This window comes from Ambystoma mexicanum, chromosome 1q, assembly GCF_040938575.1.
Source record: "Ambystoma mexicanum isolate Mex_15411 chromosome 1q, UKY_AmexF1_1, whole genome shotgun sequence".
Lineage (NCBI taxonomy): Eukaryota > Metazoa > Chordata > Amphibia > Caudata > Ambystomatidae > Ambystoma > Ambystoma mexicanum.
Window position 1 is genome coordinate 1402953509 of NC_090922.1, and position 27424 is coordinate 1402980932.

A 27424-nucleotide genomic window follows, 5' to 3' on the forward strand; every position below is an offset into this window, starting at 1 on the left:
TAATTAGTGATGTCATTGGTGATGTGATCTGCAATGTCATCATTGTGGTCATAGGCTGCGCAACAGGTGGCGCGAAGTTAAGGTGGCGCAAAGTTAAGGAGGCTTCAGCTGAATTTCCAGGGTTTTGTTGCATTAAGTTCTCACCTTAACGTCCCTGCAACTAAAGTGTCTTTCCTTGAAAAAAAATAGATATATACACATATACACAACACTAAGAATGTTATGGTGGGTTTAAAAAGGTTTGGAAAAAAACCTTTTCCTGGAAATGTGAAAGTAGGAAAGTCTTATACTGCACTGATGATCACTAATATGGGTGAAACTAAGCATGCCGTTGTCCTGTCAGTCTTGCAAAAATGTCTGTCTTGGGTTGATAAAGCTATGTATAAAATAACACCGCCCTCATAGACAAAGACAATTTCCAGGAGAAAAAGGTTTGCATTGATTTAATTTGCATACCCACAATGCCTTGCTGTTGGGGCTCAGAACTGGAGGTGAACGTCCAGTGATGGCTACACAGAGATGTTGCTGGGGGGTGGGGGGAGTGGGATATAACCCCGGGTCCTTTGGTTGTAGCCCTGGATAGAATCTCAGAGGCTACAACCAAAAGGCTACTAGCCCCTATATATATATATGGTATTTCAGTGTCCACTAAAAGCAGTTTCTGGATCTCAAATCCTTGCCATGTCTCTCTCTAAATAGAACATGAAAACGCCACCCTCGCCTTAAGCCCCCCCCCCAAACCTCCACCTTTTTTTCAAACCTTAATTCCTGCCTAAACGGTTTTGCTCCGGGAGAAGAAATCTTTTCTTGGAGGGACAGAAAAGCTGGAAGAAGAGATGGGCTTTATGGCCCTAATCCTCTTAGCGGCGGTCATTTTAAGACGGGCTCTTTGGGGGCCGGGAATGGCGCGCTAACGCCCCCACCCCTTCGCGTCCATCCCAAATCCTCCAGGGCAACAGGGAGTGAAAAGGTGGCGGGCGCGCAGGCTCCTTGTTAGTGAGCCCTCCGTGGGTAGCAGGGGCCACCACAAAGCTGGGAAGCAAACAGGGGCCTGGGTTCACTGGGCTGGCCCTGGCTGCGAGGCCAGTCCGGGCAGGATCTCACGGAATCAAAGAGGGTGCCAGGCTGAGCTGGCATAATGCATGCCAGCTTGTGACAGTGCTGCCGTCCCTAAGCATCGAATTTATGGTTGAAAGGCACACATTTGACGCCCATGTTCTCATACCGGCCGCCCTTCCCTGCCTTTCTGACCCACATCTCCCACTTACCCGCCTGCTTATTTATTTATTTATTTATTTATTTATTACTGCTTTGTTTTTCGTGAACATTACCTAAAAAGGCGCATTCATTCAGAGGCGACACACCACTCCAGAAACTGCTGCCTTGGAAAGAGAGCTGGGGTCGGGCGTGGTGTGTGACTGACTCTGCCCCAGCGTCTCGGGTCTTTGGGAATCACTGACATCATAAGACATCCCATCATCACCCCCCCCCCAAACCCCTTCCCCCCCGCCGTGCCGCGGCCCCATCTGTTTTAGGATTGTTGTGGACCTGTTTACACATCGCTCGTTCTCACGTCCAGGCCGTGGCAGTGTTTAATAGCTAACATGATAGCTGAGGAATAGGCACCCCCCTGCCCCCTCCCTCCCCCCCAGGTTCGCGAGTCTGCGAGCGTTTGCAAGTTCGCATGTATAGTGGGCTCGAGATGCACATAGTGGCCACGTCTTTCTTCTGCCGTGCATCGCTGTGAAAAGGAAGTGTGTGCGGAGGAGGGGAGCAATTGTTTGGGTTGCCAAGCCATCAAAGGTGTAAGTGGGGCACACGATGACGGGGGGGGCACACATAGACAGATAGGAAGGCGAATAAGTGGGTGGGCAGCGAAGCAAGTTGGTGAGGAGATTGGCAGAACGAACATTGCCGAGAAGAGGCGATAACGTGAGAGACGCAGAGAAAACGAGAACGAAAAGGACCGAAAAAGCAAGGTATGGACGGATGAACGGATGGATGGATGGTCTGATGGATGGATTGTGGGTGGGAGCTGCTTAGAAGGATGGGTAGGTGAAGGCGGGAGACAGGGGTCGTAAGTGGGTGGATGGACAGAGAGATGGATGGATGGATGGGTGGATGGTGAATACACGGTGACAGAAGCACAGCCGTAGGTATCAAGCGGGTGGGTGAGTTGCTAGGCAGGCAAAGAGAGAGAAGGAACACGCGCTTGAAAGCGCGCAGAGAAGTGATGGATGAATGTGTGAAGTGGCGCATGCGCCTGAGGTCCATAGACAAGCAAGCAGAGAAAGACCTGCCTGGCCTGTCGACGCTGGAGTGCCCCTGTGAAGGGGACCAGACAGATGTGCAAATGGACATGTCTTGTCTCCGAAGGGTGCAGTGAGCTCCTGAGAAAGGTACATCCCAGAGAACGGGTGGTATGAATTCATTGTCAGTTGAGGGGCTCCCACACTTGTGTCCATTTTGTGAAACTGGGTGTTTCCAGACGTACCCCTAGCTCACTGCGCTTTAGCGAGACTCAGCTTCAGTACTCAGAGGAGAATAGCCTACCTGGCGTGTCGGTAGAATGTTCTAGAACACCCCCTCACCCCAGTGGGGTACACCCCATAGAACATGTTATTTCAATTATGTTTCTTAGCAGGTTATTCACTCTCGGGTTGTGGGGCCCCCACGATTGTGTACATTATATAAAGAGGGCGGTTGTCAGGATAATCATTAAAGGGCCCAGTTCACTGAAGTCAATGAGCTAGATATGGTGCAGAGCTCACACAACAGTTCACTGATACTCGTTACTCAATGAGCTAGATATGGTGCAGAGCTCACACAACAGTTCACTGATACCCGTGAGTCAATGACCTAGATATGGTGCAGAGCTCACACAACAGTTAACTGATACTCGTGAGTCAATGAGCTAGATATGCGAGCTCATGGTACAGAGCTCACCCAACCTTTAATTGATACTCGTGAGTCAATGAGATAGATATGGTACAGAGCTCACAAAACAGTCCACGGATACTCGTGAGTCAATGAGCTAAATATAGTGCACAGTTTACACAACAGTTCACTGATACTCATTAGTCTATGAGCTTGATATGGTGCAGAGCTTGCACAACAGTTTAATGATACTATTTAGTAAATGGGCTAGATATGGTGCAGAGCTCACCAACAGTTCACTGAATCAATGAGCTACATATGGTGCACAGCTCACACAACAGTTCACAGATACTCGTGTGTCAATGAGCTAGATATGGTGCAGAGCTCACACAAAAGTTCACTAATACTCGTTAGTCAATGAGCTAGATATGGTGCAGACACCATGGTGCAGAGCTCACACAAGAGTTCACTGATACTCGTTAGTCAATTAGCTAGATTTGGTGATGAGCTCACACAACAGTTCACTGATACTCTTTAGTAAATGAGCTTGATATGGTGCAGAGCTTGCACAATAGTTCACTAATACTCTTTAGTAAATGAGCTAGATATGGTGCAGAGCTCACCAACAGTTCACTGACACTCGTGAGTCAATGAGCTAGATATGTGAGCTCATGGTGCAGACCTCACACAACAGTTCACAGATACTCGTGAGTCAATGAGCTAGATATGGTGAAGACACCATGGAGTAGAACTCACACAACAGTTCACTGATACTCATGAGTCAAAGAGCTAGATATGGTGCAGAGCTCACACAACAGTTCATGCTTACACAACAGGTCACTGATACTCGTGAGTCAATGAGCTAGATATGGTGCACAGCTCACACAACAGTTCACAGATACTCGTGAGTCAATGAGCTAGATATGGCACACAGCTCACACAACAGTTCACTGATACTCATTAGTCTATCAGCTTGATATGGTGCAGAGCTTGCACAACAGTTCACCAATACTCTTTAGTAAATGAGCTAGATATGGTGCAGAGCTCACCAACAGTTCACTGATACTCGTGAGTCAATGAGCTAGATATAGTGCAGCGCTCACACAACAGTTCACTAATATTCGTTAGTCAATGAGCTAGATATGGTGCAGACGCCATGGTGCAGAGCTCACACAAGAGTTCACTGATACTCGTGTGTCAATGAGCTAGATATGGTGCTGTGCTCACACAAAAGTTCACTGATACTCGTGCGTCAATGAGCTAGAAATGATGCAGAGCTCATGGTGCAGAATTCGCACAACAGTTCACTGATAACCGTGAGTCAATGAGCTACATATAGTGCAGAGCTCACACAAACGTTCACTGATACTCGTGAGTCAATGAGCTAGATATAGTGCAGAGCTCACACAACAGTTCACTGACACTCGTGAGTCAATGAGCTAGATATGTGAGCTCATGGTGCAGACCTCACACAACAGTTCACAGATACTCGTGAGTCAATGAGCTAGATATGGTGAAGACACCATGGAGTAGAACTCACACAACAGTTCACTGATACTCATCAGTCAAAGAGCTAGATATGGTGCAGAGATCACACAACAGTTCATGCTTACACAACAGGTCACTGATACTCGTGAGTCAATGAGCTAGATATGGTGCACAGCTCACACAACAGTTCACTGATACTCATTAGTCTATGAGCTTCATATGGTGCAGAGCTTGCACAACAGTTCACTGATACTCATTAGTCTATGAGCTAGATATGGTGCAGAGCTCACACAACATAACAGGTGTATTTGTAGAGCGAACATTCACCTCCAGAGGGGAATCTTGACACTATTGACAGATAACACATGTTTATTGTTACCCAACTTAATGGTACTCATTTTATCAACCTCGGAAGGATGAAGTGCTGAGTGGGTCTGCCAGGATTCGAACCTGTGACCATGAGGTCAAGCACAGGCCCCTGTAGTAGATGCATACACAATAAGTCAGCATTGAGGCGCCCATGAGCAGTTTGTGGAACCAAATAACTGTTTTGATTTTTAGTCTGGGTGGTTTCAGGACTGGCCCCAATAATAATGTTTTGGGGCATCGAATCTTGGAAAAGAAGATCAAGCACAGGGTCTTTTTAATCCACGGAGCTCAGTGCCAACTTGTGGCCCCTGTGCAGCACACACAGCTCGCTTTTAGGGGCTTGCACCAACGAGAAGGGGTGAGCCAACAGCGAGAGAGCATGCCCACGAACAAGTTGGGCACCCATCGATTCAAATGCGACAGATGCCTATCACAGGGGCATCGCTCTGCCATGGGCAGCATGCAGCAGAGTGGCACAGTTGGCAATTGATGGGTAGCGGTGTTTGTAGGGATAGATGTACAGCAGCAGAGCCCGCATCCGTCATGAAACGCCAATCGGTAACCAGGGTGCTAATGGCACCCCACTTCTCCATCATTGGGCCGCTTACATTATCACCCAGTGAGATAATGACAGCTTCACACCTGGCTGGTCTTGGGTAAATGCCTCAAGATGTGTGGGAGCGCACAGGCGCGCCGTACCAGCCCCCTGTGATTGACAGGAGGGAGGACCACTGAGGACGCAGCGGGGCTGCTCCACGCTCGCGTGAAGCTCTTTTAAAAATCCCTGCCCGGCCCGCGTCCTCCAGCAGATGGCAGTTTCTGTGGTCCCGGAGAGAACTCGAGAGGGAGGAGAGAGGGATGGAGTGACGGGCGGAGCACGGGCAAAGGCGGCCCCACATGTGCACACGGTGTGTTGACATCTCCGAGAGCTGCAGCGTGGCTGAGAGGGGGCTTGCGACAGACAGGCGCTGCAAACACCGCACGCGCAGACTCTGCAAACCCTGCGCAGACCGGCTCTGCAAACCCGCGCAGACACCGGGTGCAGGCAGATCCAGCAGACCCAGTGCAGGGAGGCTCTGCACAGGCAGGGTCTGCACGCCGAGCGGAGGCCGACTCTGCAAACCCAGAGCAGGCAGGCTCTGCAAATCCCACTCTGCAAACCCACATCAGACACGCGCCGCACACCCAGAGGCGCTCACGCAGCGAGTGGAGGCAGACGCTGCAAAAAAGCGCGGACAGACTTTGCCACCCCCAAAAAACCCTGTGCAGATAAACTCGGCGAACACCACCCGCCCAGACTCGGCCGTCCCATCGGGCCGCACCTCGCCCAGACAGACTTCAGCAGTCCCAGCCAACTGGGAGAACTGTGCCCACCGCGCGCGTAACTTCCGAGGAGCACCGCGAACCCCGAACTTCTCACAACGCATAAGGTATGTTTTCAAACTTTATTTAAAAAAATAAAATCCCTTCCAGCTGTATTTTATTGCATGCCCTGCAACTAATAAATAGCACGCTTGAATTTCCAGCGGCGTTTGACAGCCATGCTTTTAAATAGGCATCACAATTCCTGCCACACACGAGAACGTCGACCTATGAATTGGGACAAACCAGAGTTTTGAAAAACGACAGTGGGTCGGATTTATAAACATGTGTTTTTCAATGGGAATACCCCCTTGTAAATTCGGCCCACGGACAGTTGGGGACATTTCCACAAAATACCCAGGCACGGTAACACGAGGCCGAAAGTTCCCCCTAACCGAGAGCCAGGGCTGTGCAGGCTTCACAAGTCACAGCGAGAACTTTTCCTAGAAGGCGCCCCCGTTCTCATGCCTCGTGGCATCAACGCCTCCGTGGAAGCCATTGGCATGCACAATACCGAGGCGAAAGAGTGCGCAAGGATTACGACCCTAGTCTGCCCAGCACTCTGCCATTGGCACACACTCTATTCATGTCTCCAGATCTGTCTTTGCTCATGGATTGACGGATGCCAGTGGCTTGCCAATTAGCAGCAGGTGCTTGATGTTTCATCTGTAGCACAACCCGAGAGACGGAAGCACAGAGCAAAAACCGGCAACAGATATACACAACAGCGCAGCGCAACGCAGGTTCGAATCCCGCCCCCGCTCAGATGATGGACTCCTGTGCTAAGGGCCTTATAAAAGATTAATTAAGCAAATGACTACTGCTGGTGTTGTTTTTTCAATCCAGTATCGATGTCTGTGTTTTGGTCACTCATGGTTATTGTTTAATTGTTATGGCTGCGTGACCAATGAAATGTCTTCGATTATATCGTGACTTGGGAGTTGCCTCTTAATATCGTGTCTTATCCGCTGACGCTCGAGTCTCATACTTTGCAGAGTTAAGTTTCACCCTCGATCCCTACAGACTAATCCCACTCGAACATATGGGTCTTGTCCACAAAATGCCACAACGTTTCAGGTGTGTCGCTCAATTTCGGTTCCAAAAAGCAAGCAAGGATCTCAAGAGTAACGCTCTGCTCTCTGAGACTTGGACAGTCTGAACTTTGCGAGTTCGAATCCCGCCACAGCCTTTCACACTTTCCAGGGTTATATGTATTGAGCATCATTTAAAAACGGTGGGTATTATTATTATTTTTTTTTTTAAAAAAGAACACTTGCTACTCCAGCGCTTAGAAGCTGGAGGAGTCTGAATAAAAGCACGATTTTTTACAGTTTAGGAATGGCATTTGTGTTCGATAGAAACGAATTCTATATCTTTCACCTTAGAAATTAGTCATTTTTTAAGGACGCTGTACTGTACGCCCCCGCCTCTCAAATTGTTACACGAAAAGTCGGCAATTATGCAATAGTTGTTACTAAAAGTAAGGGAAGCGATATTTTTCGTGCAGTCCCCTTGCTTTTATAATAACGGCACTTTGCTTTTTTTCTATAGCGCTTCACCCCGCAGCTTCTGGTGATTCGTAGCGCTGTAAATAACAGGTGTCATTATCACCCTTTCTAACTGTACTTTTATATGTGGTCCCATTCGAGATAACTGGCCGGTTGTGGGCGACGGGAAAAATGACCTGGTCTTTTCCTGGTTGAAACACGCGACCTGCAGTTGGGACCCAAACTGCAACACCAAGAGCTTAACTTACTGAGCTGCCTGGCCGATATACGCGGGCTCCCCTAACATGTGGCATTTTTGCGGAGTCTCTGCGGGTTTGGAAACCCCTACTCATTTTGCAATAAAATCCGTAGGCTACGCTCAATGAATCGGAAAATAATTGCCAAGCTCAGCGGTCTGTACACATTCAGTTAGTTTTGGTCGCGTACAATAAAACGTGACACTTTACACAACACACCGTATTCACACAATTGTCTCCTGGAGCGGGTTGATAGGTCACGAGTTCAAGGCTACCCTCTTACAGGGCACGCCGAAAACTCACGGGTTTCGAATTCTAACAAGGCAATAGTAATCGCTGCCATCACAGCGCTTAGAAACTGGACGATTGCGACATAAAGCGCTAGTCGAAAATCCGACAGCCATAATATTACGAAACAGATACAATGAAGTCCAAATACGCTGACACGTATTGTCTTTATCAAGAAGTGAACGCATCCCCTGGGAAGACGTCCCCTTCGAACGCCCAACTTAACTGCATCATCTGCTCAACCAACTGAGATACCTAGAGCGATATCTGAACAGAACATTGTTTTGTGCTCACATTCTGTTGGTGTTTTTTTAGTTAGCGGTGCCCGCTTTTTTAAAAGAAATTAGGGAGCCGAGCACCGGCACTTCGCCTCGGTGTTCTCCAGGAGTGGTCCAGCCTACGCTGTTCTGCCCTCCCCTCCTCCCCCCAAGCAGCCGATGTCTTGCATTTTATTTCCACGGGCCTTAAAGGAGCGTCTGCTTTATTGTCTGTGTGTGTTTCCCCGGGGGGGAGGACAGACGTGTCAACATTTACAACATCCGACTTAGTTAATATTCGATGCCCTGAAAGAGCGCGTCCTCCCCCGACGGCCCCGGGGGCGCAATATCTCACAGCGCCTCATTTATCGGGATCACGGCGCTGGCTGTGAATCTGGGGCCATTACCATAATGATGGTTTAATACGCAAACAGCCCAGTGTGCGCGATAAGGGCCCGGGGGCGACCCGTGCGGGAGGGAGGCCGAGCAGCGAACTGTGCACATGTGCCCGCATCCAGGCAAGGCGGGCCCTGGGGTCCCGCGGGAAAGTAAAGGGATGCCGGGCAGGGGATGAGAGGAGACGGACCCTAGCAACATATGAATGCCAAGCGACGGAGATGGAGAATACGGGCAGAGAGCGTAATACAGAGAGTCTGAAGCGGCGTCTGTCAGAGCACGCAGAAAGCTGAGGGGGCAGAAACAGACAAAAACAGAGAGAAAGGGGTGGGGGCAGGGATGGAGGCAGGGAAGAACGCGGCATAGGCCCTGAGTCCCATGAAAGCGGTTTAGTACATCAGGCCCTGAGTTAAACAGAGGGAGTAGTGGCGAACGTTACAGGATGAAAACACACAGACTTTGTGAGTGACAGAAAAACACAGTGACAACCAACGCCAGAGGTCGAAGTGAGCAGGAACGGCTCGGAGCGGTGTTCCACTGCTTTTATTTATTTATTTTTTTTTACTAAAAACGACTTTTTGTAAGCATTTTAACCATTCCGGAACTGTTCTTTCTGAAGTTAAATCGCACTTCCCTACTTAACCATCCAATAGCGGTGAAGGCTAAACTGAAATCTGTTTCAACGTGATTGGCTGTCAACCAGCATGCTTGCAACCAATGGACACCGCGTTGCATGTTGCTTGCTTCCCGCCTACTCTGCCCCTGCTGGGGTCACGGTTCCACTACTTTTGTTGGCACACTTCTACCACTCACCACCGCAGAGTACCGTGAACGGGGCTGAATCGGTCAGGGACATATAGATCAGGCCAGGGTTTAGGGGCGAGAACATGATACTTACGACGCGACTCTGGGCGCTGTTGCCTGCCCTGCACGTTTGACACGCACACCAGAGGTTCCAAGTGCCCATGCCTGTGCAGGGGTGTGTAGCAGGATGTTGCTGTGTATTGTAAAACTGTCTAGAGCCATGTGTCCACATGGTATTCGTGACCGTAGCAGAATAGAGTGACATTATTTAAATCAACCCTTTTCCATGGGCTGGAATATGGGCACGAGGCGATGGGGGTGAGCGGTAGTTGTGGGGAGGTGGGGAGGGGGTAGAGTTTAGGTGAGTGTTTCTCATTAGTTTTAAAACTTGGACTAGAGGGTGATTTATTTATTTATTTTACCAAGGTACTAAAATTATTGTGCGCATAGTCTGAAACGCAAAATGAGCATACGTTCCAGAAAATGCAAGCTTTATAGTCAAAATAAACGACTAATTCATCTCAAACACTGTTTAATGGTTTGCTTTACCTGCCGTGTACCCCATGCACCCGTGTAGCCTGCCAGTGTGGTCACGTGGGTTCCTCCTCGCGCCCCTGCTCCCATTTTCACAGTAAGGGGCTCAGCTGACACGATCATACATATTTGCACTTTTCACCAGTAGCCTGAGCTGAAAATATGGCGCCGACATCCATTCACACGGCTAGGAGCCCAGCTGTTGGCGCAGGGGTTTGTGGGTGTGCGTGGCGAATCCGCGGGCGATACAGAGGCCTTGGGCTGATTAGCAAGTCACAGGAACACTTTCGGATGCAGTTATACGGCCAGAGTCCGCAGATGTGTGCTTCACCTCTCCCACTCTTTCTCTCTCTCTCTCTCTCTCTCTCTCTCTCTCTCTCTTCCACCGCCCTCTTACTCTCTTTTTGTCCCCCTCTCTCACACTCTACCCATCTCTTTCTCTCCCCTCTCTCTCACATCCTCCCCATCTTTCTCTCCAAGCCCCTCTCTCTCCCTCACACACACTCTCCCGCCACTGTCTCGCCCTCTTGGTATGTGCCTCTCTTTCCCTCGCACCCTCGTCCCTTTCACTCTCTCTCTTCCCCTGTCTCTTCCTCTACCTTTCTCCCTCACACTCTCTCCATCTCTTTGTCTCTCCGTCTCTGTTCCCCAGACTCTTCCCCCGTCTCTCTCTCTTTCTCTCTGCCACACACTCACTCTCCCACTCGCGTTCGTATATACTTGCCCGATTTCCAAGACTTAATGAAAAATGCCGTTGAAAATGTAACCTACGCAACTTTCTAGTGCAAATAATGTCGTTGTCTGTTGAGCCGTTATTTGTGACTGTGTGTACACAGATAGGCATGGCGTCACAGAGAAAGAAAGAGAGAGAGAGAGAGCGAGAGAGAGAGAGAGAGAGAGAGAGAGATACAGATACACCCTTGTGACTAATCATAACAATGCTATGTAGTTATAAGCACACAGTACACACGGAATTCTATAAAGGCGCTTCATTGACAGGCACCATGCTGCCACGAGTAGCATAACAGAGCTATTCTTGCAAAACACGCTTTTGTTAACCAGGCCCACAATATCCTCGTAGTCCCCGATTGCAGACATCACAACAGGACAACCCCTTTACATTGTTCTAGTTGTCATCTTTGTGAACAGGGATGCTTGTTGCAGGCAGCTGGGATCCTTGTTCTACTGTCTGCCCCCGAGGAAAAAGCGCCTGGGCGCATTATCGTGAAGAACATCTACACTTGTCTCGGCAGGATAGCTCATGGGCAACGTGCTCAACGCAAGACAACACGAAGCACCACATTTTCGAGTGCCGGGTTCGCGCTTAGAAGCTTCTGGGTATTAAACACGTTATAAATAACCTGTGATTTCACTTAGCAAAAACTATTCAAACCCCATTTTAAATGCTGCTCTTTTTCCTAAGTTCAAAACACTTACTGCTTTAAGCGCCTGGGTGCATTACCTTGCAGAAAATCTGCACTTGGCAAAAACTACACAAACCCCTTTTTTATATGCTGCTCTTTTCCCTAAGTTCAAAGCACTTACTGCTTGCCTGGGTCTAATTTAAAGCACAACAGAGAATACATTCCTTCTGTTTACCACAATTTCAAGATTGTACGCTGTTGATTTCTGTGCCTGCATGAAGCAGGGGCCACACAATGTAACCCAGTGACTTATTATTCGCTTACAATGTGCGGTTCTTTAGGGTATGTAATTCTGTAATTTACAACGCAATGTAATGGTCCACATGATGGCAGGAAGTCTGATGTCGGTGAAAAGGGGCAAACTAGAGTTTCACTTGTGTACAAGTGCCACTATTGAGCAAGCGCAACACTACAGTTTGCCAAACCCCCAATAATTATGACTCTTCATCATTTAAATTGGATGTGGTCTCCATTGCACTTTACGTCACAAACCAAGGGACCGATTCATGGAATTTCTTGCTGGGTTCAAAGTGACTTTGCACTGCTGAAAAGTGACTTTGCACTGCCGACATAAACCCTGATTCATGAAACTGTGCAAAGTGTATTTCTGCAGTGCAAAGTTTGTGCAAAGTAATTTTGTACTGCAAAATGACTTTGCACTGATTTAGCACGGACTTTGCACTGCAAACATTCATTTTGCATAGTTTCATGAATCACAGTTTTGTGTCGGCAGTGCACAGTCACTTTTCAGCAGTGCAAAGTCACTTTGAACTGTGCAAAAAAATCCACAACTCAGGCCCTATGGCTTAGACCCTGATTCACAGAAACATTTTATAATTGCGCAATTCCATAGGGAAACAGTCTTTGAATCAGGCCCTTATGGCCTAATTCACAGAACGTTTAGCATGGAGCAAAGTGACTCTGCACTGCAAAAGTACTTTTTGCACTGCACCAAATGGGCCTAATTCACATAAGAGGTTTATAATGGCAAAACTCCCTTGGAAAACACTGTGTGTTTTAGGCCCCTAGGTCTGCGCTACTAGCGCTGACAATAGTGCTTTTTTGTGAACGAGGCCCATTTAGCACACTGCAAAGAGTACTTTTGCAGTGCAGTCTCACATGGTTCAGCTTTGTGAATTAGGCCCAGTGCAAAGTGTATTCTTGCAGTGCAGAGTCACTTTGTTCTGCTTTATGAATTAGGCCCAGTGCAAAGTGTATTTTTGCAGTGCAGAGTCACTTTGTTCCGCTTTATGAATTAGGCCCAGTGCAAAGTGCATTTTTGCAGTGCAGAGTCACTTTGTTCTGCTTTATGAATTAGGCCCAGTGCAAAGTGTATTCTTGCAGTGCAGAGTCACTTTGTTCTGCTTTATGAATTAGGCCCAGTGCAAAGTGTATTCTTGCAGTGCAGAGTCACTTTGTTCTGCTTTATGAATTAGGCCCAGTGCAAAGTGTATTTTTGCAGTGCAGAGTCACTTTGTTCCTCTTTGTGAATTAGGCCCAGTGCACAGTGTATTTTTGCAGTGCAGAGTCACCTTGCACCGCGGCAAACGTTCTGCGAATTAGGCCCTAACGTTCAGAGTCCTCTAGTGAATGATGTCAAAGCGTGTTGCAAAGCACAGGAAAATGACAACAAAAAAGGGACCGTCCCCACTTCTTTGCAGTCGATTGCGTAGACAGAATGCAGTGGTTTCCTTCCAAGAAACGGTCTTTTTAAAATAACATTTTCTATGCACGTCTTGACCCCTTTAAGCATGCCCTGGTCGGTGCACTGAAATTACGGTATCTGATTTAGGCATTCTCGGCAGCGGGACAGGTCATTGAAAGTTGAAGAAGGGCAATTATCCCGAGTTATTGTCACCAAGATCTGTTAGAAAATTAGCAATTTCTGGTATGATTAAATAACATTGTTTCCATAATGTCTAATTGTTAACAGCTTTTTCATCCTTTTTTTTCCCGTGGAGAAGTTTTCTTTTTGCTCAGACATGTTGTGCGTTGAAATTCCCAATTCAATTTCTGTGAAGAAATCTTTGTATGAAAGGTGAATGTAATCATTCTCTGCTACCACCCGGAGTAAGATTGGTTAGAGTGCGGTAAAAACTAACAGTCATTAACGGCGTTCTAATCATTCTGATTGGCTGGTAGGCGTTGATTAATAACAGAGCTTATATTTCCCTTCTACCATTCAGCCTAGAACAGTCACTCACAATGGCGGCACCTTTATGGAGGCACCGCCTACGACCTTTGGGTGAGACATGTTACATGCATCTCTCGCAGTCCACAGCGGCAGCACAAATCCCAGCCGGGTGCTTTATTTGCATGGGGGACTGTGCTGCCTGCCTCTTAGCAGGGGCTCGTCCTACCGCTATGGACATTTCCAAAAAGCCATTTGGGCTTGGTTCAATATTGAGAGCCCAATAATGAGAGGCTGGTGAGGCGTCAAAACTCTGGCCCTGCTGCCTCTCATTATTGCGCTAATAGCATAAGCACTGACTGGCTGGAGAAGAGTCCTCTCCCGTCAGTCAGTGTGCTCTGCCGAGAGCGACATTCGGTCGTATCTTGTGTGCGGCGACAGCTGCAGTGTGCTGGGAGTGTGAGCAGGTAAGTGTTATTATGGGCTAAACAGGCCTACATCGGTACACACCATCTGGGTATACTTTCAAACTATGGCATGACATTTTTTACTGGGCATTAACGATGAAGCAAACATTATCAGTGTTATTACATGGCTAAACTGGCAGACATTTGGTGTAGTCAGTCTGGATTTTTTTTCAAACAGAGGCATGTTATTTTCTGCTGGGCAGCAAGGGTAAATCAACCATGTTGAGTACTATTACTATGTGACTAGACTGGTCTACATTGGTACAGCCAGGCTGGTTATACACTTTAATGTGGCACACATATTTTACTGAGCATAAAAGGAAAAGCAAATATGTGTTCTTACATGTCTAGACTGGCTCACATTGGTGCTACCCATATGGCCATATGGACATCTTCCCTTACTGTGACTTGGTATATTTTTTACTGGCAAAGCCAACATGAACAAGTTCTTATATGCTTATACTGGGATATAAGGGTGATGTATGAGTGGGCACAGCCAGCCTGATTTTTTTTTTTATAGCCGCACATGTTGTGGTTATCATAAAAATGAGTGGGAAAATGCTGCTATGCAGTGTTTGTGACCTTCATCTATTTTATTTGTTCATGTTTTACCGTTCAAAACCGCTTACAAAATTTGTGACTTTTGACTCAAGAAAGTGTGCTGTAAAACGTACCATTTTAAGGCATATATAAAGATAAATGTGTGTGGGGCGCCCCCCCCCCAACTCCCCAAAACTGCCTTGGCTAGCTCAGGCTGCCTCACTGCACTCATTGCTCCAGCATATTTGTCCCCTTCCAAAAAAAAAGTCACCAGCTCCCACTGGTCACTCAACATCATTTGGTGGAATCTTCTATTCTATGTTTTGCAGTGCAAACAGTGCTTGATATAACACCGCAGCCTGCTGCCTATGACTACACCAACGGTTAAAGGCCTGCTCACCAGGTTACAGGCCCAAGATCCAGGCACGAGCCTGTAATGAAGGCAAGGGCCTATAAAGATGCTTATATTCATTGATGGACGGGCTTATAACCCACTTCATCCAATGAAAGTTATAAAGGTAATTGCCTGCTAGCCCCCACAAGTGCTCTGCTACTCTGTGCCTGCTTCTAAGCTCTATGTAATTTAAGAAAAGTATCATTCCATGACAGGGTGAAGCTTTTCTGATTTTGCATAGAGCTCAGAATCAGGCCCTCAGTGTCCGAAATTCAGTCCAAAGATCCCAGGGCTCTAATCACGAGTTTATTGTGATCTCACCCGGTGCACACACAGACACCCTTATTTTCATTTTTTAACAGGAGAAGTGTCTGAAGGAGTGGCTGTCTCTACAGTTTACCCTCTTTCAGGTAGATTTTCATCATTTACTCTGTAATGCAGTATAAGGTACTGCCACGTAGTAATTTCCTAGGCCCTTCAATTCTGTGCATTGAAGAACTCCACGCCCTAAGGCATGCACAGTGGAGACCAGTAATGGCGGCCACCAGGTCAAAACATGGATCAATACATGATCCTCCTCATCGGCAACCCTTCTCCGTCCTTTCCCCTCTCTCTCTGGCTGGCCTCGCTTGGCCCTCCTCTTATCCCCACCTGCGAGGCTAAGAGCCTCTGGGTCATCTTTGACTCCATACTTTCCTTCTCCGCCCACATCTCCGAGGTCTCTATAAAGTCAAACTTCCTACTGCACCTCCTCAGAGGTACTCTGCCTTTCCTCTCCTTCCCCAGACGTTCACTTTCTCCCAAGCTCTGGTTCTCTCTAGGTTGGACTATTGTAACAGTCTCTTTCTAAATCTACCTGCCTCTACTCTTTGCCCTCTGCAACTCATCCAGAACAAGACTGTAAGAATTGTCTTTGGCCTCAAGCCCTGGGATCGTATCTCTCCAGCTCTGAAATCTCTCCATTGGCTCCCAGCGGATGCAAGGATTAAATTTAAGACCCTCTGCATTGTTCACAAGGCTTTCTGGGGCCTGGGCCCAAAATACCTTCAGCTATCCCTTCGCAAATACCTCCACTCTCGAGCCCTTCACTCCTCTACCTCTAACTCCCTCAGGGTCAGTCGTTTCTCAAAGAAACAAGCTGGGGGTAGATCTCTGTCTTTGGCCGGGACCTCCCTCTGGAACAGTCTCCCGGCCACTCTAAAACTTGAGGCGAACCATCTCCGGTTCCGGAAGCACCTCAAGACCTTCCTCTTTGGATCTGCCTTTGCTGCCCCTCTCCCTTGCTGATCTGCTCTCTCTTGCCACTGTGCACCTGGCCACCCACCGTCCCCTTGGCCCAGTTACATGCTCACGCTGCCGTCCTTCTGACTGCCTCCCGGACTCCCCTTGCACTGGAGACTGTATCGGTACCCATACAGTCCCCCATTTTCTTCTTTTTATGCACTTATCAGACTTACCCAGTTCTGCTGCCGTAAACACAGCACTTGCCACTTGCTGGCTGCACTACCCCTGTTTATTGCTACATTATATATTTTTTTGTATTTATTATTATTTATCTGTTTCTCCTCTGCTCTGCACTTTCGACTCTCCCGCTTCCATGCACTTTTCCCCTTTCCCTATCCCATGCACTTGCACGATCTCAATGTCACTGGGCCTAGAAAGATTGTTTGTTTTGTTCTCCCCTGTTCCCCTCCCTTGCCTTGTCGCTCTCTGAAACACTTGTGTATGAGCGCGATACAAATAAAATATCATATCATATCATATCATGGGAGCTACCTTTGCACCAAAGAATAGGCCAAATCTGCAGGGATCCTGGCGCCTTCACCTGCATCTAAATGTGATGCGCTCACACATGCTGGCAGATTTGTGGGCTCTGCAGGTGGCAGCGCGCAAGGGCGGAAGTAACACATGACACAATACATTGGTTTTGTCTGCCCACATTTATTTTCACTGCAAATAAAACCACCCATTACATTAAACATTGCAAAACAGGCAAAACACAACATCATCAAAATAACACATGTTCATATTCTGACCCTTAGGCGGTGCATGGCAATCAGGCCATTAACCCCACCTGTCCCCCCTGCCATGCCCTCTTTGTCGGACAATACCAGGAAACCCTTTACTACGCACCTGAATCGACTCCCTCCTGATCCCACCGCCTGTGTGCCCCTTGTCCCTGTGAGGGTCCGCCGGCCCAAAACCCTCACAGTGAGAGGCCGCCAGCCCTAGTCACTATTCGATTCCGGCACTGGGGTACCTGAAAGGGGCAAATCACTGCCCATAGGGTCCTCCCCCACCTGCCACTTACCACATGCCTCCTTTCCCATTTGATCATGAATGGTAGGTGGGATAGAACTAAAACTCCTTAAAGCGGTGATGTGGCGGGCGCAGAGCCGGGACCGGCGGCAGGAAACCCGGGGAGAGATGGAGCAAATTCTCACCCCTCCTTGAGCTGCCCCTTAAATGGTGGGTTTCCTGCTGCTGGGCCGCGTCCTTGCCCGCCAAGTCCACAAAAAGTCAGCCTACCCGCCGCCCGCAATCCCTACTCCCTGTCCTCAGCACGCCAGGCCCTCTTCTGGCCGGATGTCCTGCATTGTCATGGCTGCGATGAGGTACAACAGGGGGGTGTGGCGAGGGGCACAGTGTACATATCTAGACCGAGCAGGGCTCCCGGAGGCCGTCCGTCCCTTGCACCATTCCCGCCACCGCCCGCTCAACCCGGCAGCCCCTCCATTTTGTTGGGGGCTTGCCCTCGTAATAGACTGGACTAGATTTCCCGCTCCATGCTCACCCTACTCCGCACAGGGAATCCACACCAAAAGGGCGCATGTGAGGTCTCACCTGTGCCATTTTGTGTGTGGCTGGAAACAGGCGTGGGAGCAGCAATCAGAATGTGAGAGCAAAAAGAGAGCTGGGCGTCATGAGTTTGGAGTAAGCACGACATATTGCTAAATAAATGGCCCTTGGGCTTCTTGTCTGGAAAGGCGGACTAACCTGGCTTTTCCACTTGGCTAGATTGTGTAATACTGGACAAATTACTTTATCTTTATACAACTCAGTTTTCTTAGACATAATGTTTCTGTAATATATACAACATCTACATGCTACATTTCACTCAGAGGAGTCAATGCCAGTGCTGGTTTTATCTCTGAATTCTGGGACTTATTGCCCTGGCTATATAACGGTGCTCTCCGGTACTGCAACTCCCAGAATGCCACGTTAGAAACAGGACTGGACCTCCATCTCTACAACGGAATGGGGCCAGTTGCCATTAACTGGGCCTTGCCATTTGCATATTTAGGAGCATCTCCAAATACAACGCTCGTGTGTACTGAATATCTCGTCACAGTACACGCCCTCACGTTTCCCTTGGCCACCCAGCCCCGTTTTTGCTTAGAATTCTGGGATTTGTAGTTTCCCAAAATATCAAATGGATCAAACATATACAAGTCCCAGAATCCAAAAGGAAAATAACAGAACTGGATAGCCTTCTCACGCATGGCCACTGACACTTGAGCGCACTGGTGTACACAGTTCCCAAAAGGGATAAAGGAAGTCTCCAATTAAATAAACAAAACACACTCACAAGACTAGAGCGTTGAACGGCTACACAAGGTAGCTGCAGGGCCAGGACCATGGTTTAAGTAAAGATACAGAAGGCCGTTGGTTCCTGCTGTTGGCCACCGGAAGTCTTATTGGAAAACAATCCGCAGGTTAACGGTGCCCCGCGTGGGACAAAAGCGGTGTCTTCTGGGTACATGTGCTACCTCACCGGAGGGAACCTGGGAGCTGGTGTCCGGGCTGCTGATTAATGAAGGGCTCTCGAGTCGAAACCTATTGGCACCTCCATTAGAGGCTGCGCCAAATGGGGGCCGGTGTGCATATTTTACACAAACGGACATCATACATCTCCGCCTCAGGATGCCCCCAGGTCCTGAGATAGCAGGCGGGGGAGGGGCGTCGCGCAGGCTGAGCCCAGTGCAGCCACTTACTTAGGCAGAAAAGATAATGTTTAGCACAGTCCCTTATGTTTGAGTAATCAGCCGTGCCCGGAGCCCCTACACCCTCACCCACCAGGCTGGTAGGTGCAGCCCTTCCAAAGTCTGCTTAGGCACAGCTTCTCGCCACAATGGCCGACGCATCGAGCACCATCAGGTTGGCTAATAACGGTAGCCATGATCACAGCGCATAGGCGGGAGAGGAGGTGGGACACGTTTACATAACAGCTCAATGTATGACAGTGAATGTGTGGGTCGGGTGTTGGTTGTTTTAATGAGTGTAATGGCAAATGTGTCACACTTGTCTAACATTACTGAGAATTACGGATCTCACCTCTTGACAATTAGACCCTTTGTGTTACTGGCAGGACACATCATTAGAGAGCTCAGCAGAACACTATGTCACTGGAAGGCCTGCAATCCGAAGTGTGTTGCTGTAGAGTGGTCTCCAGGCAGGCCGTTTGAAACAAACGTAGCTTTTCATGCCATACTAGACCAAGCTTATCTGTCTGTCTATCTACCTATCTATCTATATCTATCTATCTATCTATCTATCTATCTATCTATCTATCTATCTATCTATCTATGGGCCTGATTTACAAAGGCAGTTTACAATGGTGCAATCATATTGAAAACGCCTTGTAAATCAGGCCCTATTCCTCTATCTATGGGCCTATCTACGTATGGGACTATCAATCTATTGGCCTACACATCTATTAGCCTATCTATTTGTGTCCTCTTCATCTACGGACCTACCTATCTATGAGCCTATCTGTTGATGGGCCTATCTATCTATGAACCTATTTTCATATGGGCGTATCTATGGGCCTGTCTGTCCATGAGCCTATATGTATACGGGCCTATGCATGGGCCTATCTGTCTATGAGGCTCTATATGTATGTGGGTCTATGCATGGGCCTATCTGTCTATGGGGCTCTATATGTCTATGGGCTTATGCATGGGCCTATCTATCTATAAGCCTATTTGTATATGGGCTTATCTATGGGCCTATCAATCCATGACCCTATATGTATATGGGCATATGCATGCTCTATTGGCCTATTTGCACATGGTCATATCTATTGGTCTGGCTATCCATGAGCGTATATCTATATGGGCCCATGCATGGGCCTATCTGTCCATGAGTCTCTATATGTATATGGGCCTATCTATGGGCCTGTCTGTCTATGAACCTGTTTAGACTTTGTGCCTATCTGTCTTCGTATCTATCTATCTATCTATCTATCTTGTCTTTTATTGTTATTTTATTTTACTGTGCTTTTTCTTGTGTCCCATATGATTACTTTTTTAGGGTCTTTGCATGTTTAATTCTTTTTTTAGAGGTTCTTGTTACGAAGATGCTGGTTTACACTCAAGCACCATCATTAGTGAATGAACTATGCACTGGGGAATAGAGTCTGTTGCACTCCTCCTATTTCACCAAATACTGGACATTCACTAAGATGTATATTATTGTAACATGTGTCTGAAGAGAATGGAGACACTATACATGGAATTAGAGATGGGTAGATATCAGTTACGGAGACATATGCACTCGAAGCGTTCAGAGTGACAAGAAGAGTGATGCCCGAGTTGTCTATGATGTCGTCAGGAGCTGCACACTTATAAGTGTATGTTGTCTGTGCCTCCGGCACGCATCTCTTTTCCACCGCCTGTGCTGTATGTTATGGACCAGCATTGCAGGGGATCATGTTATGCTATGGTACTGGGTTTAACAACATGCCGTAAGGCCCTTGGGAATGTGGCGCGTTACAAAAGTTTAAATAAATAAATATAAATAAAATGCACTGCTGTCATTTATATGGACTCCAGGTGCTCTAGCGGATTTGAAAGAGAGGGTACTGGGTCAGATTAATTGGAGAGAGAAGAATTCGAGACAGAGTTTCTGTTGTGCTGGTGGTGGACTCAGCAGGAAGGCAGTGCCAGTCAGCGGAAGAAACAAACAAGAGGTTGTGATGGTGGTTTATGGGTGAAATAAGCACTCAGGATACTTGGTTAAGTTATATGGTTTTAGTAGGTTCGTATCAATAGGAAAGTACAATTAGGTTACAGTTAAGGACAAGTTCATGGAACAGAAACATCCACCGGTCCCCCTGTGCCAAGATCAGTTTCCACCTGAAACTATAAGAACCTTGGCACTCACACAATAACATTCTGGGTGGAACACTCTAATACACACATTCCAGATGCAGACTCACACATAAATAGGCAATGACTACAAACACAGGATAGGTAAAACATAACACAAGACACCTTCCTTTTTGGAAATATGCGGCCACGTTTCATTATTACCTTTACTAAAGAATCAACACACCAAAATATAAACGTGATCCGACAGTTACAACCTGCATAATCACAACTTGTACACCTCGACTCCTTGTGACATGTGGTCCCCTCCATACCCCACGTTGGGAGGTGATCCCAGGAGGCACTCTTCTCTTGTCCAACACCTTCGGCCTCCTGGCCCAGCTTCCCCATTTTTGGCACCTCCACGTCGGACCGCCGCCGGCTGAAGCCACCCTGCGAGAGGCAGACTGTGCCCTTGCCACTGGACCAACTGGCCTCCGGGTCCACCCGCGAGGGGCAAATCACTGACCGCATGGTCCACCCCCACCTGCCAACCAAAGCCTCCGGCGCCACCTATCCTACAGGGTGGGCGTGATGGAAACCGGAGCTTGGGTGCGGCACCGGCAGGCAGAGGTGGTCAGGCGGGTCCAGGAGGATCTTGCAGATTTCGTCAGGCAAAATTACAATAGGGAACCCGGTATCAAAAGCAGACCGGGACAGATTTACAGTGAGACACACATGAGCAAAATTGCAGTAGGACACATGGGTGAATTGCAGTAGGACACATGGGTGCAAATCCGAGCGGCGACCATCACATTGGTAGACTTGGACTGCAGTATAGTAGAAGGTAGAAAACAGAATGGTGAGCAGATTTCGGAGAGGTGCAACCAATGTAGCCACATGTAGCAAGGTGGCAAATGGCAAAGGAATCCATGATAAGGCCATGGGAAGGCACAGAGGGAATAACAAAGCATTCAAAGCTATCACATCACCAATAAGGATAACAGTGGTTACCTGCCCACACTCCTACAGCTGACATTTGCAGAAGGGCCAATTCACTGTCTCATTTTGTTATCATCAAATTCTATCTCTCTCTCTCTAGTTTCAACAATCTCCTAAATACATTCGTTGTACCCAATGCGCAACAATTAGCATCTAACGGAGTGGTAGTGTGAGACCATTATGTAATGTGTAGGCACGGCACGCCTATATATAACATAAAGAAGCCCAAATTTCCTCTTCCCTCACCCCACAGCAACTCAAAAAGTCGAAAAAGGAAATACCCAGTAAAGAAAGTAGTGCTGGCCGGAGTGAAATGTCACACCGGTCGATTATGAATGACCTAGTTCTCATGATGTCACCACTGGTGACACAGAATTCAGAAAGGAAAATAGTTGCTAATGGCTTCCACAACGTGTTTCTCACCACCAAAATAGGATGACATAGTAGGGAAAGACAACATGTCTATCAACCTCCACAGACCTTTACAGAATGGACAAACAATAACCAGTTTATTACTATCCCATATAGGACTCCACATTCTCCAGAAGTACTGCATGCTCCTTGCCACCCCAAATCATTTTTTAATTGAGAGGGGTGCAACACTATGTTTTTAACACTTTTGCAAAAGGCTCTATAATGTTCAATTACACGAGGACATTGGTTAAATGGTTCTTTGCCATTTGGTTGATTTATTTTCCCACCAAAAGCTGGGGGAATTTGCATACCCACAATGCCGTGCTGATGTGGCTCGGAACTGGAGGTGAACTTCCAGTGATGTTACTTGGTGGTGTTGTTGCTTGTGTGATTTGCCTCAAATTGATTACTCTACTTTCACACTTCAGGTAAAAGGGTATGTTCAAGGCTTTTTAAACCCACTATAACTTTGCTGCTATTTGTTAAACATATCCCGATGGTCCTACAGACAGGACTGTGAGACTATACTACACTGAGGATCCTTATCAGGGTGAACCCATCTAAGTATTTGCCTGCAGCCTTCAGAAATGGCTTTCTTGGGTTGATTAAGCTATGTATAAAGTAGTACTGTCCTGTAAGACATAGGCAATTTTCTGGAGCAAAAGGCTTGCGTTTGAGCTCATGTGCCTGCCCACACAATGCTTTGCTGATGTGGCTCTGAACTTGAGCTGAACTTCCAGTGATGATTCTAAAATATTTAAGTGAAAGTTCAAATGAAGTGATCAAAATCATGTATGCACTTCAAATTTTAAAAAGCAATATACTGTGCCTAGACTCAAAAAACATGTGTGTGCAAACTGCATGTGCCAGTGAGGAAAAAGCCTGCATTCTGTGTGTGGCAGTATTTGCAAAGGTGTCATTTTCAACACTACTGACTTTGCTCAGAAAATATCATGCCACCCTGAGAATTTCAGGTGTGGGGGCATACGGCTGGTGTCTCGCACACATGCTGGGGCACATCAATCATTCTTAAAGTGGTTCATTGACGCCAGTGCAGACAGTACCTGCATTTCTCAGTCCCCGATAGAAACAGTCATGCAGAAAAAGGGGTGGAAATATACAAAACATGCAAAACATGCATTATAAATCGGTATTGATAATGTGCGGGCACGCGCGCGCACTCACACAAATGTATGCATTTGAATGTGCGTGGGTGGGCTATACTGGTGTTGCCTGCATGTTTGTTAGTGTGTATTCATTATAATTGAAGTGTATAGTGACCTGCTACTGGCTATAGAGGCAGAAAGGGGGATTTCATATATATATATGGTCAGCTCATTGTTGCTTTTATGATTTCAAGAGTAAATACTGTGCACTCATTTGGGCATGACACCCATAATCAGCATGGGAACAATGGACTAAAAAGACATTCTGCACTTTTCCAGGATCAGTGTGGGTCAGCTACTTGTAACATAGAATTGGGTGGCTCTTCTGGAACATGCACTTCACATTGTTCTTTCATGGGACTAGTACAAAATTCATACATATATGTGCTTCCTTTATATGTAATTCTCTATGGATTCCTGCACTCTGGTGATTGAGTATCCCTTCAGGCATCTTAAGACCCAGGTCCCCCTCCTTATAAAAGCGTGATTCAATTGGCCCTCGAAGCGAGTGTTGGAGTGATGTGAAGCATGTAGTGATCACTACACTCAGAGTGCATTACATGCTTAGTCATTCAAGCATAGAGCCCTTTTATTACAAACATATATTTGTCAAATATAACGTTTCCTGGTCCCAAAATGCTGTTTCATTTTTTGCAAAGCGTCCAGGAAATACCTTTGGTGCTATTTGTCAGCTCCCGCTTTTTCATAAAGGAATTTGGAAAAACAGTACAATAGGAGTGCACCATACCTGGTTTTAGGTTCTAGGTTTTGAAAATGCCCTTTGCTCAATAGGGCAAGTGTAATGTTTTCGAATTAGGACGACATTTATATACTGGAAGTGAGTTTCAATCATGAACATTATAACATTTTAGAAAGAACTAAAGATTAAAATTAAAATGTGTGATCTGTTTCTTCTTAGGGAACCAAGGCAATTTTCAATTCTGTGTGCTAGTCATTGATTGGTTAGTAGAGCTGCCAAACCTGCACGTTTGTTACAGTATGTACAAACATTAATAATTAACCCCCCCCAAAAAATGACATAGCTGTAGACCCTTCAGCCTTGTCGTCTTATAAGCTAGAACTTCCCACACAGCCTTTACACCCCCCACCCCTTACTTACCATCAGCAGCAACGGCTGGGGTGATGTAGCAAGCACACACCTACCAGGGTGACCTTTACTCCCAGAGAGAGAAAGAGAGAGACACAAATGCAGAATGAGAGAGAGCAAGACATAGGGGAAAGAAAGAGAGTGGAGAGGGAGTGAGAGAGAGGGAGACACAGTGGGAGAGAGAGAGAGAGAGAGAGAGAGAGAGAGAGAGAGAGAGAGAGAGAGAGAGAGAGATAGATCAGCATATGGTACACGAGCTGCACCATGACTATTTGATTTTGGCCTCACCTGGATCACCAATCATTGCATACCCCTTTGTAGTGGCAACTAGTTGTTGTTGTGAAATGGCCAGTTGATGTGACTATTCCATGGAAAATGTAAAAGGAACCCATATTATTCCACTTTGTGGGAGTGAGAGAGAGTGGGTAAGGATATTGAGATATGCTATGACTAAGATCTGTAGTAAGGTATGCAGGCAGGAAAGGTAGACCTATAAGAAGACAGAAAGTTAGGTCATTTAGTAGAAAGGTTAGTAGGCACATAGGCAGCCAAATAAATCAGTAAACAGGTTAGCAGGTGATAGATACGTAGATATGTAAGTAGATAGTAAGACAGACAGGTTGGTTTGTAGCTAGGTACTTGGGTAAACATGCAGGGCTAGACACAGACAAGGAGATAATTAATCAAATAGACAGGCAGACAAATAACCTGATCTCCTGAACACCCGTGAAGACTTGCTCTCCAATCTTGACTCTAATCTCCCTTCTGTCCTCATTCTCCTCGATCTATCCTCTTCCTTTGACACAGTCAACCATGCCACCTTGCTCAATCGCCTCCGTGATAACCTTGGTTTTACTGATCAACACCTGGCCTGGTTGACCTCCTTTCTCACTGACCGACCCTCTCAGGTACAATTGGGGTCTTTCCTCTCTTCTATATCTCTCTCTCTCTACTTGTGGTGTTTCCCAGGGGTCTAACATCTCTCCCTGGCTCTTCAACCACTACCTTGCACCTCTTTCCCACTGCATCGCTACTTTCTGCTCCAATGTTCAATGTTATGCGGATAACACTCAGATCTCTTTCAGGCTACCCTCAGCCACCTCTGCTTATTCTCTCGTACCAGACTGTATGATTGCAATTCAGGAGTGGTGTGCCGCCAATTATATCTGCCTTAATGCCAGTAAGACTGAGATCCTCCTCATTGTGATACCGGCTGCCTCCTTTCCTTTCTCTCTCTGGCCGCCCACACTGGGCTCTCTTCCTGCTCCTTCCTGTGAGGCTAAGAACCTTGGTGTCATCTTCAAGTTCACAATCTCCTTCTCTACTCACATCTCTGGCGTACTTAAGAAGTCAAACTATCAGCTGCACCACCTCAGAGGTATTCTTCATTAGCTCTCTTTCCCCAGAAGCTCACTGTCTCCAGAGCTCTGGTCCTCTCGAGGCTGGACTATTGCAACAGCCTCTTTCTAAATCTTCCTGCCTCTTCTCTTTGACCTTTACAACTTATCGAGAACAGGACGGTAAGACTTGTCCTTTGCCTCAACCCCAGGGATCGTATCTCTCGAGCTTTGAAATCTCTTCACTGGCTCCCCGTGGCTGCAAAGATCAAGTTCAAGACCCTCTGCATCGTCCACAAAGCTTTCTGGGGCCTGGGGCCGCTCTACCGCCAGCTTTCTCTTCCAAAACATCTTCCTTCTTGAATTCTCTGCTCATCCACCTCCAACTCTCTGAGGGTCAGACGCTTCTCCAAGCAGAGAGTTGGGGGTAGATCTCTCTCCTAGGCTGGGGTCTCCCTCTGGAACAGACTCCCTGCCACCTCCAGTTCCGGAAGCAACTCAAGACCTTCCTTTTCGCTTCCGCTTTCTCTCTTCCTCTCCCCTGCTAATGCACCTTACTGCTCTGTGCACTGGTCATCTGGTCACCCTCCGAACTCAGGTCCAGGCTCCTGAATGTCCAGTTGCCCTTGCACTCCGGGCTCCCCAGCACTTAAGGGTCTGTACCTGCAACCGTACAGTCCCTTCTCTCTGCACTTATGAGCCACCCACTGGCTGCACTTGTGAGTTAACAGCACTTCCCCCTTCCCCTCCCCGCAGGCACTTATCCCCTCCCCCCTGGCACTTATCCCCTTTCCTCTTCCCCGCACTTGCATGATCTGAATGACACAAGGCCTAGTAAGATAGTTATTTTGTCCTCCCTTTGTTTCTCCCTCGTCGTGTCGTGCCTAGACACACTTGTGTACAGGCGCGCTATAAATGCCACATCAAATCACCATATCATATCATAAGTAGAAAGATAAACATATAAACCTAAATATACATGGATGGATGGATGGGTGTGTGGGTGGATGGATGGACGGACGGACGGACGATGGATGGATGGGTTGGTAGGTGGGTGTACGGTGGCATGGATGGATAGACGGGTGGATGATGGATTGATTATGACTCCACTTCACATGATACACAAATCCTTTGCAATTAACTAATTTACATTACTTGGGAATGTTAAAATATGTCATACAATCATCTCCTTGCTGTGATCTTGCATTAAGTGTCAAGAGACATTTCAAAGTC

At 47.2% G+C, this 27424-nt stretch overlaps 1 protein-coding gene across 1 annotated transcript in view; it reads left to right on the forward strand.

The window, feature by feature from the left end:
* Positions 1–5572: 5572 nt before the first annotated feature.
* The window catches only part of DMBX1 (diencephalon/mesencephalon homeobox 1), a 63507-nt gene continuing 41655 nt past the window's right edge, over positions 5573–27424 (forward strand). The window contains exon 1 of the mRNA XM_069635395.1: positions 5573–6164. The gene's annotated coding sequence lies outside the window, so the exon portion shown is untranslated. The remainder of the gene's footprint in view (positions 6165–27424) is intronic.